The sequence below is a fragment of the Aethalodelphis obliquidens genome, unplaced genomic scaffold (genome assembly GCF_003676395.1).
Source record: "Aethalodelphis obliquidens isolate GAN/ISIS:26980383/991018 unplaced genomic scaffold, ASM367639v1 scaffold5, whole genome shotgun sequence".
Taxonomy (NCBI): domain Eukaryota; kingdom Metazoa; phylum Chordata; class Mammalia; order Artiodactyla; family Delphinidae; genus Aethalodelphis; species Aethalodelphis obliquidens.
In genome coordinates this window covers 20,188,976-20,198,877 of record NW_020837949.1, presented here as the reverse complement: position 1 = coordinate 20,198,877, position 9,902 = coordinate 20,188,976, and the positions used below count along the sequence as shown (strand labels likewise).

General features: G+C 48.8%; 1 protein-coding gene across 3 annotated transcripts in view; it reads right to left on the bottom strand.

Moving 5' to 3' along the window:
• PLXNA4 (plexin A4) overlaps window positions 1-9,902 on the bottom strand; it is a 463,197-nt gene that overhangs the window by 347,674 nt on the left and 105,621 nt on the right. The gene's annotated exons all lie outside the window — the stretch shown is intronic.

The following is a 9,902-nucleotide window of genomic DNA, read 5'->3' as shown; positions in this document are numbered from 1 at the left end:
CACACACACACACACACACACACACACACACACACACACACACACACGTACTATAAGACCCTTAGACCCAAGAGTCAATCTTCAAATACATTTTTTACTTAGCGTTTGTTACCTTCAGGAAAGCGCTGTGCTGGGCACCTATCTCTAACTGGAAAAGGCTTAGACACGCTGGGGGAAAGATCCAGATGTGTTAATAAATGTATTTTTTATGTGAAGAAAATGAACAAATTCCTCTCAGGAAGAATTCTCAGATTTTGAAACCTTCTATTGCCTATGATTTCTGGGTAATCAAAATGTGACTGAATAAAAACTCAAGTTGGTAAAATAGATACATTCGGAGGCTATTAATTTTAGAAAAGGATTCTTCAGTTTAGAAAAGGATTTATTGGTTCCTTTGATGAACTCGTATCTCTTAAGCCCGTGACCTTTCCATCGGGTTAAGAAGCCCACAACCTAGTTGAGGCAATGAAGCAGTCAGTCTAACTGCATCAAGGTGGCCTTGACCCTGCCCAGCTCATGGAGGAGTCTAGCACCCCAGCTGCCACAGCGGCACTTGAGGCCAACAGCGTGCAAGTTCAGGCCCATACAGGGCCTCAGCTGATCTTGCCTGATTAAACCTCATGGGATCTAAGAAAGATGGATTCTGTGAATGAGGTTTAAAATGTTAATTTCCTCTCCCAAGCCTGGTATGTCTGGGGGAAGACCCAGAAGAGCTTTAATCATAAGGATTATATAAGATATTCTATGCATGCTCATCTAAAGCATTTAAAATATGGTTATAAGCACATACAACTTCTCAAAAGCCTGTGCACCCATCATGGAAAATATCTGTAAAGGGATCCTGTATCTGGTAGAAAAGCATGGATAAATGCTGTGCTCTTTTGGGGAAGGTAGGACGAAAGGGAAGGAGCTGAGTGAACACTGCGGGGAATGCTGGCAAGTTAGCAGAAGGACCAAGTTAAAGAATTTATCCACTCACAGATCTTTAAGAATGAACCAAACATCTCTAACCACCTTCACTGTTATCAGAAACCACCAAGCCTGTAAGATACCCATGTGATCTTAGGTATAATCCTGCCTGAAACAACACTTGGCAACTGAGATTCCCACTGGGAAGACCTGGAAAGCAGCAAGATTTGGTGTAGCTTGTGGATGCAGTGATGAGAGCGGGTCATAAGGTGGCTTCAGCATCGTTCTGGTCTCTCAAGTCCAACCATTCATTGAGGGCACTCTCAAGTTCGGCTCCCCCAGCCCCAGCACACTCTCAATCTGGTGGGAGAAGTGAGTGGTTAAGCAGAAAGACAGTCCATCTCCCTGGCGAGAGCGGAATGGGGGAGCCTCTTCCTGTACGTCTTCCCTTCCACCCTGCTTGCTTCCAAGGCCTCTGGAGCCTTGCGGGAGAGGGGGGAGGAACCTTCTGGAAGGGGACTCAAAGGAGGTCCCAGCAGAAAAACTAGGATGAGGGAGGCACTGGGGATGCCAGAGAGTGGTCCTAAGGAAGGGAGAGCCTGTGGAGGGGGGAGGACCCCTGAGCCAACACCCACTGCTCATGGATCCACTCGTTGGCCCACTTTTCCTAATGAGACTCACACGGGCACCAACAGGGCAAAGCAGGTCAACAGAGTAAACCAACTGATCACAGTGTCCCTCAAGCCACCAAATCTATAAAGAAATCATGGAGCCAGAGCTGCCTCGTGACTTACTACCCCACAGTCATCCGGGGTAATTGGTCAAGATAACATCTGAGAGTGGACCTGCCTGTGTTAAGAGTCCAATGCTGCACAGCGACAGGCAGCAAAGGTTAAGAGCTGAGAGAGTAAATGTGGGGTGAGTAGGTCCAGGACAGAGAAAAGCCAGGAGGCTCGGGTGGAGGAGACCGGCATTTAGAAAGAAAAGGAAGGTTGGAGGGGCTGGTGGAGGTAGGTGCTAAAATGACCAGGGGTCCAAGGAGATGGTATAGTTAGGTCCTCAGCTGCAGAGGACTTGCTAAGCAGTTATGGGATATGACTCAGTTTGCAGCTGTCTAGCAAATGAGAAAAGACAGGGATGTTGGCCGAGCAGGAACAGGAAAAGGAATCAAGAACCACTACACACAGTCCCACAGGCTGTTCGGAGAGAGAATTCTAGTGAGAACCCCAAAGACAAACACCCCAAATGAGTCCTGGGTGGCAGGTCAGTGGTAAGTGGAAAAGCACAGCTTGTTTCCCGGAAAACTTCGGGCCCTTCCCCAAGGCCACTGCCCGCTCTGCTGCGGGATGGGCTCCAGCATAATTGCCCCTTCGGAGGGAAGTTGTCCTTGGAGGAAGGTTGGTGATGCGAGAGCTGCTGTGTAGATGGGAACCCCACAGTCTCTCAGGTGGGAGCCTCTTCCTTAGTATTTCAATTTAGCCGGGACCCTTGTGACTCAAAATGTGAGGGGCGGGACTTCCTTGGTGGCGCAGTAGTTAAGAATCCACCTGCCAATGCAGGGGACATGGGTTTGATCCCTGGTCTGGGAAGATCCCACATGCTGCGGAGCAACTAAGCCCATGTGCCACAGCTACTGAGCCTGTGCTCTAGAGCCCGTGAGCCACAACTACTGAGCCCACGTGCCACAACTACAAAGCCTGCACTCTAGAGCCCGCGAGCCACAACTACTGAAGCCCACGTGCCTAGAGCCCGTGCTCTGCAACAAGAGAAGAGTTCCCTTCTCATCCTCTTTCCTGCCAGCTCTAATTCACAGGAAAATGACCCTTTCCTAAATAGGTGATCCTTCAAAGAGATCAGTCAGGAGGCATGGATTCTCCATGCACACAGAGCTCTCATCAGTTCCCGACTTGAAACGTAAGTCTCTCTCATCCACCCTTATAAACCACCACTGTTTCCATAAGATCAGCAGAGCCCCCAGGACGGTCCCCACATGCTCCCAGACCTCCTGCTGAGGATGGTGCGGCGCCCTCTCTGGCCCTGTGGGAGTGGCAGGCCACTTCGCTCCTTCCTGCTCATCCTCTGGGTTCTCTACTATGTCAACCAAAACGTCTGGGAGCCAGCAGTCAGGATTCAGTGCTGGGGCCACTTTGGCTCCTGAGCAGAGCTGTGCCCCTTCCTATATCACTAAAACTCAACTTGAACTTTAAAAATATTGGTTCCGGTATCCCTGATGGTCCAGAAACAAAGCCCTCGTGTGGCAGGCAGCCTCTAAGATGACCTCAATGACCCCTGCCTCCTGGTATTCCTGCTTTGTGGACGCCCCTCCCCTGAGTGTGGGCTGGACCATGTGACTAGCTTCTAGTGAACAGGATGATGCAAAAGTGATAGGATGACACTTCTGAAATTAGCAAGAAGACTGGCTGTCATCATGCTCGCCGTCTCTTGGTTCTCTCTCTGTCAGCTGCCATGTGGTGCGAGCGGCCGTCACGACGGAGAGGCCCACATGGCAAGGGACTGATGTCTCCAGTGAGGACCTGAGGCCTTGTACTGCCACGTGCTTGATCTTGGAGGAGGATCCTCTCCCAGTCCGTCCTTGAGCCTGGAGATGGCGGCTGCCCTAGCCAACACTTTGACTATAGTCTGTGCACAACCCTGAGCCAGAGGGCCTAGCTAAGCCGGGCCTGGAATCCTGCCCCACAGACCCTGTGAGGTAAGTGTTGTTTTAAGCCTCTAGGTTTCAGAGTCATCTGTTACACATCAATCCATAACCAATACATTTGTGTCCCCTGGGGACAGGATAGAAGGCATGGAGTGAATGCAGGAGACTCGAGGAGCTCTTTTAGAAGTCACTGTGAACGCCTCTATGAGAAACCAAAGCTGCCGGAAAGAGCACCAGGACACCACCAGGAAGTAAGCCCAGTGGCCACATTCACAGGAAGTCACTTGAGAACAAGTAGGAACTATAAGAAGACCCCTAATCAGAGCTTCAGCTGGTGGGCTCTGAGTCAATCTGGCTACCACTGCCTTCCCCATCCGTGGTCCTGTCCTTGCTGAGAGCTGCCACTGGTATCACCATCTGGATTCTATTCTCTTCCCATCCAGAGTCTATCAGCTATGAGCCCAACAGTGAGGGGACCATTTACAGCTGGGGGCCCACCTCCTCCTCTTGCTTTCTGCTTCCTCCCTCTTCCTCTGGTACATCATGTCTTTTATCCTTTCCCATATTTGTTGTCTTGGTTACATGGCCAGACTCCTGATATGCCGCTAGTTTTCATTTTAATGATACGTTCTTGTAAAGCACAATATTTTACTTCAGTCGCATGTGTGACTGGATGAATTCCTCCAGCGCGTCTGGCATTTGAGCATCAGCTGACTGAGTGCGCTCTATGATTTGGGGTGTTCCTGCAGCACCTCCTTCAATTTTCATGTCTGCGTTTTAATTTATGATCAGGATCATTCTACACAAATGTATATATATGTATATACACACGCACATATGATTCAAAAAAAATGGCACACATGTATCAATTAATCTTGAACTGGCAAAGCTCACCTAAAACCATCTCCTTAAATCATGTGCAGTAGCAATGATCGTTTGGAAAATAGGATGACAAATGTTCCCAGGGTAGCATTTTCTGGGGATCTCAAAGTGTGTCTCAAGAGGACACCAGGAGGAGAATGAGTCTAAGCCCCAGCTCTTGGCATCGAACTGCCTTGGGAGGGTCTGCAGCAGATGTGGAATTGGGAGGACACCACCCCAACCGCACTCAGGTCAGCACTGGTGACCACTTGGGATCCCTACCAGGGACCTGCAGGGACAGTGGGTGAGCCTCAGGGCCAAGTAGTGAAAAGTAGGATAGGATAAGAAAATAGTGCCAGTGAGGACACATTTACGCAAAAAGGATGGTTGAGTGAGGGCTTGACATTGTTCAAGAATATAAGATATACCCAAGAGGATACTGTCAAGCTTAGCTGGTTTCCGTATCTCCTGGGTACAACACGGACAAAAAGGCCTACGACCTAGCGGAGGAGATTGAAACGAGGTGGGAGGAGGACCGTGAGATGTGGACGGGTAGGCACAAGGTGAAGCTGGTCTGAAGGCCAGTCCCAGGATCCCCAGGCTTGAAGGACTGAGGACCCAACAGCTGTCTCTCTGTCCCTGCTCAGATGTGAAGTCAGAGGAAGGAGGGGGCCCCCTGGAACATCTGCTGTGCTCTTCTGTCTACGACACCCTCAGCCTCAGCTGAGGCTTAACTCACTTAACTCACAGGTTAAGATCTATACAGGCTTACTACTTGCAAAACCAGGGGTGGGAAATGCAAAAACAGAACACGATGAAAATAATCAAAAAAAAAAAAAAAAGAAAAGAAAAAGAAGCTTTGATGGACTCCTCCCATAATGGAAATTGTCCAGCATTGATTCTTCCATATTTCTCTTCTGCTTGGGTATCTAAACACATGCAAACTGGCCAGCAGCTCTGGTTTGAGAAACTCCTAATATGTCAGAGCAAACTGACCAAACCCTACACCAGGTACACTCGGCCTCTGCTCTGATGGCAGGGCCCTGGGCAAGCTGGAGTTCCAGCTGTATCTCTATTGGATTTTGTGATGCCTCCAGCCATCTGGAGAGCCTTCCGGGGCATGAATTTCTTTTTAGTTAAAGTTGATTTAAATTTCCAGGTGAATGTTAAGGAGAGTTCTCAGATACACTGAGGAAGTTGCAGGGCAGGGGCCACGCATCTCTGATCTGGTGTTGCTCTGTGACTCAAGCATTACAGAGACACATACACACAGCACCCATTCCTGAGAACTTATGTTCAGAACGACACAGCTTCAGGTGGGTCTCCCTCCACCTCTGGCTGGTTGCCTTTCTGGACCCACAGTCAGGGCCTACAGAACATGAGCAGATCCATTTCAAACAGGCTCAGACAGAGGAAGACAAATATCAAATGTATCACTTATGTGTGGAATCTTTTAAAAACAGGATACAAATGAACTTATATAAAAAACAGAAACAGACCCACAGACATAGACAACTTATTATTACCAAAGGGGAAAGGCGGGGGAGGAATAAATTAAGAGTTTGAGATTAGCGTATACATACGTCTATATATAAAATAGATAACCAGTAAGGAGCTACTTACTGGCATAGCACAGGGAACTACGCTCAATGTTTTGTAATAATCTCTAAGGGAAAAGAATCTGAAAAAAGAAAAGATAGATAGATATGTATAACTGAATCACTTTGCTGTACACCTGAAGCTAACACAACACTGTAAATCCACTATATTTAAATAAAATAAAATAAAACAAAACGTAAAAATAATTCAAAGAGGCTCAAGAGAAAAAAAAATAGGAAGACTGAATTAATCTGCATGACAAGTCCCAAGAAGAATGACTTTGTGTCATCTACTGCTGTTGACCCTCCATGCTGACACACACCCAATTCCTATCCAGAGGGGTTGGTATGGTGTGGTTTGCCCATGTGTGTGCTCACATGTGCACACACGCGCATCCTACGACAAGCCACTAGCAGGGCCAGCCAGGGTTCCGCTTAACCAACATCCATCAAGTGTTCTGCCCCTTTGTGTGAGCAGTTCAACCTAACAAAACACCCAGGAAAGATGCAATCACAAAATGAAAGGAGCAAGCACACCTCAAGTAGAAGTTTATGATGTTTTGGTTCACAATGAACATTACTCTCCCCCTAACGTCAGGCAGTAATTCACTGTTGAACAGCAGCCATAAAATATGATCACTTAGTGGTAAAAATGTAACAGAGACAGAGAAAGCAGGGTGGACTTCTGGCTGGAATATTCAAGCAAAGAGGTCTCGTCCTTCTGAGGCAACACTGACCTCGTTACCCCAAGCCGGTTCAAAGTTTTCCAGATTTAAACGGACATCTTAAAGCAAATCAGGATGGTGTTTGCCTTAAGAGTTTTCCCTATAGTTGAAATTGCAACCGTCTGTGACTTATTCCTAACTTCCTAGGCACCTCCTGATGACTGGAGCATTTATGTGCCACATTTCTTAACAGCCCATGGAAAAGGATGCCAATGCCAGCTGCGGCACACACACATCAGAAAAAATAAGACGTCCAAATTGGTACTTTCCTCACCTCCTTTCCCCCTGCCTCATGTGATGTGTGCACTAAAGGAGTGAAATTATGGTCATCAGAGACAAGGTCGCAAACGATGGGGACCCACACCTTTCAAACAAAATGAAAAGGCAGTAATTTTGAAGGCAGCCCATGGATAGCTACAGTCTAGCTCCTGGACCCCTGAAACTCACAGCAAACTCCCTTACTCTTAGCAAACCTCCCAACCCCCTCCCACCCAGCCTTCCCACCTTGAGTCCCTTGTCATATTGCAGAGGACTTCCGCGAGGCCCTTGATACACACGGGAGATTATTACAGGGCTCAGAGAAACCAGCTCTGTAATTACGGCGACAGTGTGATTTCCATTATTCTCGCCCCCTGGTTTCAGTAGCTCACAAAACTTCCTGCTAAGTCCTCCTGCAGTCCCAGAGCTTTTCATGGCTGGGCCTCTGCCCAAAAGGTGAATGGGGTCCTGATAACCTCTTGGAAAAGCAAGGCAGAGTTATTACAAGGAAAGGGGAGTGGTGCTCAGCGAGCAAGGGTGCTGGGAAATTCTATTGTTTAGAAAAAATAAATAAACTGGCCAGTTTCGCTTTTTATTATTTCAAACAACAGACTCGGCGGCCCAGCTTTCCTTTACCAACTCAGACTGTCCCCCTGGGCCAGCTGTGCTGAGTCTGCAGGAGGGTAGCTGAGCTTCAGCTAAACTATTAAAAAGGCTCCCGCTCAGAGCTCGTGGAGCAGAAAGTTTGGCTGCCCTGATGGCCTGCCTGGCTTTCCCCGGGAGGGCCACTGGCTCATTCCCCGCACCCCCCACCCCCAACGTGACCCTCTGGTCTTACCTCTCAAATGTTTATGCTTCACCAGTCCCACTATAGTTCTGGAAATTAAATGTAATGTCCCAGGTGGCTGAAACAGAACTGTTCTTATATAAGCCCTCCCACGCTCGTGAAGTAAAAGATGAGAAAGGCCAGCCCACGGTTTATAAAGTCCCAAGGCTCCCGGTCAGGTGTTGCCTGTCATTGCTGGCCTGGCTGACCTCTGGGGACACTTCAAGGCAAGGCTTTGCCCACAGCCTGCCCCATGAGGGATGTCTGTGTGCACTTGGCCTGCCCAAGCTCCCGGAGGTGTCCTCAGCCCACACTCATGGAGATGGGCTGCACTCTCACCTCCCATCGGGAGGCCGGCTTCCACAGGGGACAGGGAGCCAGCCCCCATGAGCCTCTGTCCACCCTCTGACCAAGAGCACACATTTGCCAGTCGACCGTCTTGGGTTTACGATGCAGCCACGGCCAAGAAACATCTTCCCCCCGCCCCGTCGCCAAGAGAAAACAACTTTCTGTTCTGTTCTGTGCACTGAATTTTCAAAGTTTATTTCACTGACACCATATACCAACCTGCTCAGACAACAGCAGGAAAAAAAACCAAAAACCTACAGGGTCTACTTGGTCTGGCCAGAAAGTGAAGGGTCCTCTGGCACCTGGTAGGAAGTTTAGGGGGTGGGCATGTTTCAGCACATTGCAGGAAGTCACCTCTCCCTTGCACTGAGATTGGGCTCCGTAGAGACAAGAGCTAAAGCACCCCAAATTTCCTTGCTTACGTATTTACCCTCAACAGGACTTATTCACCCATCGGGGCAAGCAAAGCAGGTCAAGACATTTCACTGTGTGAACTGCATGTGGGAAGGCTCTCGGTATTCAGACTTCACTTTGCCAGCAAATCAAATTCCTTGACTCTTAGTGAAGAATGAAGTCATCTGAGCAGCTAACGGAAACGTCCCCGCGGTCCCTGCTCTACAGCCCGTGGACTTCCCTCCTCGATTTATACTGAGGCTTATCAGACACAATTTCAGCAAGCTTGGTTATCTGATTTCCTAGCTCACTGAAAGCTGGAAGCCGCAGGCTGAGGGAGGAAGAAAGGCGCTGATGTGGACCAGTACTTCCTGGCAGCATCTGGAAGTGCTGAGTGACACGGTACGCTAGAAGAAGAGCCGGGAAGGCTACAGCGATCAAACACAACACACCTACACCTCCCAGCATCTTCCCCGGGCGTCCGCGAACCCCGCTCAACATGTGAGTAATAATCTAAACGAGAAGATCAAGGCGGCGAGAAAACATTCAATTGTGTTTAATATATTCTTCACAGAAGGCAGACCATAAAATGTAATTCTTAAAGCTGTATGGATGATGGTTAAATTATTTGTTAACTTGACACAGAAGGCAGCACACTACGATGAGGTGGGCAATCCCAGACACGTGGCGTGCTGCCTGCATCACCCTTGCAGCGTGCCACGGCGTTTCCCCAACATATGTTTCTTCTTCCAGCTGCTATGCATGTAACTGTTCCACGCACATTCCCAACCCCCACACCCTCTGCTCCCCACCTCTCCCCATCCAGCCCCACTGCCTGTTCCACAGAGACGTACACTCTAAAGAAAAAAACAAGAGCTGAAATGGGCTGTCACACAGTAGGATGGGAGAACAGGCACAGCCCCTAGATTTGCGGAGAGCACTTCCCCTTGGCCATCCAGCGAACACCCACAAACACAGCAAAGAGAAGAGCAGCCATCAAAATTCAGTCTCGGATCAGGCAGCGCCCCTTTATCCATCTGAATCACACAATGTCCAGTGAATTCCAAGGGAAGCCTAATTAAAACAAGCAGGACCTCCACATGGAGTCGTCAATATTTCCCAGGGAAAAGACTCAAGTATGATTATCAGCCAACAGAAAACAGGACCTACTGCCTAGAGTCTTGGAAAGGCTTTTATTCCAACAAGGAGGGCACCCTATGGGGCCAGCACCAACTCACTGAGACGAGAACCCAAGCAGAGGTGGGCGAGAAAATAGTTCTGGATAGATAGGGGCCCCCAACACAGCGGATGGGCCAAGGCCACCC